Source organism: Morus notabilis, unplaced genomic scaffold (genome assembly GCF_000414095.1).
Source record: "Morus notabilis unplaced genomic scaffold, ASM41409v2 Scaffold227, whole genome shotgun sequence".
Classification (NCBI taxonomy): Eukaryota; Viridiplantae; Streptophyta; class Magnoliopsida; order Rosales; family Moraceae; genus Morus; species Morus notabilis.
Window position 1 is genome coordinate 190,126 of NW_010360247.1, and position 3,172 is coordinate 193,297.

The window sequence follows — 3,172 nt, forward strand, 5'->3', positions numbered from 1 at the left end:
AACGTCAAATGCCAAAATATATATGTAACTTATGAGCTAATTAAGCACGTGACATGTATACATAAATATGTGTGTGTATACATATATACAATCCTTTGCCAGGCCAAGTTTTGTTCACAATTTTATGTCCACTTTCAGCTTGACTCTAGAGGGACTGAATCTGGAACGTTTTAGGAACATTAATTTACGTGTTTATATATTTTTAACTAAGACTATACCCGTTATGATCACCGGTCCAGGGTGGTAAGACCGCTTATTCTTCGCTAATACTTATAAAAATACAAGTTTGTATTGATATAAACATTCTCCTTTTTTTTTTTTTTTTTCTTTGAGAAAAAAGTACAACCTAAAATATGGCACCTGGCAGTTACCAACGCCATATCACTCTCAAACAGAGTTATATATAGCAATGGATGAGTAGAGTTAAAGAACACCTTTTCTTAAAGATGAGGTTATTAATTAATGGTGTGATTTTATATAACTATATATACAAGCCATTTCAAGCTCACCAAACTAGCTAGAGAAAACAAGGTAACAGTCACGGTTGTCATATCAACCAGCTGAGTTATATGTGTTAGGTGCAGCAAAATTTGAATAACTCTCTGTGTTAGGTGTGGAAGTGACAACGACCCCCAAACAATATTATGCCAACTTTAGGCATTGTCAATTGTCAATGTTGCGAACTTACTTCTTATTTGGGTATATGTAATGTTAAAAATTCCATTGTTTAGTAAATTAATGCATGCAATATGTCTATTTTGTGTGTAGCTCTCATGGTGATTTTATCAATATGATTATGACGATCACCTCAATAAAATTTAGAGAATATTAATTATTCACACCTTTTCAGGAAATTCTCTACTAGTACTGTATATATGCACGCAGGCTGAAGATCAGAAAAATATTCCTGGCGAATAAATTTAAAAAACGATATGGAAAGAAAAAGAAACAAGACAGTTGGTTTCTAGCTACTATATACGTCATTTAAAGTTTTTTTTTAAAAAAAGAAAAATATTATAAATGATGTCGTAAGCCGTCTAAATTGAAACTCTAGACACATATTGGAAAACCAAAGCATATATTATATAGTCAACAAACATATTGCAGGAGATTTGTTTTTTTTTAATTCTCGACATTGGAAGAAGATAATAATAATAATTTTTTTTTATTCCCTCTCTCATACAAAGGTTGTTTAACGCTTGTTGACTCATGAAGTGAATAAGGAGAAACGGTGGATGGCCAAACTTCCTTAAGGAATAGTACTTTTATAGTAAGAATTGCGTGATGGAGTATACGCTTGCAATTAAGTAGATAACGTTTCTAGTAACCAAAATAAGTACTGCATGAAGCAGCTACTTCCTCTCTATTCTCAAATCCCAATGTACTATATAATATAGATATACACACACACACACACACACACACACATATATATATATATATATGCTATATGCCCAATTCTCAACTCCGGAGTTATCATAAGGTGGTGATATTTATGATTAGTAATAGGCCTTGAAGGGCATGCATATAATAATATGGCTTCGCTTGTATTGTTTGTAGAAGCCTTAGTGCTACTCCAAGGTGATGGTTATGATGATGGTAATTGGCCAATTAACGAGGCGTCGATGAAGCAAGTAGAAGCAGGCGAATGCTGGGACGGTCATGGATTGTGGGGGATTCTGAGGCAGCAGCTGGCTGATTTTGGCACATGGCAAATAGCTGATCACTCTAGCGTTTGGCCGTAGAAATTAACCACTACATATCCACTACTATTATATATATATACCGATCACAATATCCTCTTTCCAAATATATATATATATATATATCCCAACTGTTACATATACATTTCCAAATATATATCCCAACTGTTATATATACATGATATATATATGGTGTTGAGTCGGCCATGTGTATGATGTATCATTTAGTACCACAGATCAACCTTCTTTCTCTTCCCCATGGCTCATTTTAAATGCATGTAATTTCCCTTATAACTGCTTTATATGTGTGTGTGTGTCTATATTCTCAATCACCGCCGTGTATGAAAGCTCAAATATATATAAGTGCATTTCATTTACTTGGCCTACAAATTTAAAACGGAAGATTCTGATTTTCTTTGGATGCCACAACTGTAAACTTAAATCTTAAACGATCTAAACATGCTTCTAATGTTATATAGACATGATATATATATGGTGTTGAGTCGGCCATGTGTATGATGTATCATTTAGTACCACAGATCAACCTTCTTTCTCTTCCCCATGGCCCATTTTAAATGCATGTAATTTCCCTTATAACTGCTTTATATGTGTGTGTGTGTCTATATTCTCAATCACCGCCGTGCATGAAAGCTCAAATATATATAAGTGCATTTCATTTACTTGGCCTACAAATTTAAAACGGAAGATTCTGATTTTCTTTGGATGCCACAACTGTAAACTTAAATCTTAAACGATCTAAACATGCTTCTAACAAACTCAATAGCATTTAGATCAATATTGCAGAATAGAATCGAATTGAAAGCATACCTCCGGCCATTGATAACTTCTTACGCTTGACAGATATTTAACTCGGATTTGGCGCTTCTAATCCTCACTCAATCTCAAATAGATGGTGTATTTTACTGAATAAGATTGAAAGGCTTAGGGACCAACGGAAGGAAATGCACTCGTATATATATGTATACTCAGTCCATCACAGAATATTCTTAATCGTGCACAACACGTGGGCAGTGGTTATGGACGGTTTTCGAACGTTATTCGCGTCCCTACAAAGTGGAAGATATGGGCCACTATAACGGTAAGTTAGTTTCCTAATATTAAGGGAAAAAATCTTACATTCTCCCACTTGGTCCATATATTCCATCATTTATCTCAATAAGAAACAAAATACATGAATCATGGCGATAGATCCTCTTAAAATGAGTATTATCTTTCATGTATCACAATGCATCATGTCTCTTAAACACTAGCCCATGCAACTTAATGAATAAACCCTATGTTTATTCCAGGTCCAAACAATAATGTTATTTCTCAAAATAAATGTGTACACTAGAAAAAACAAATATGAGAAAACATCACAATTAGAGTTTCATTGAAAATAACATTCGTTCTTACAACGAAAATCACATAAAGGAACCAAGTCCCATTCTATCTACATGATCCTTAAA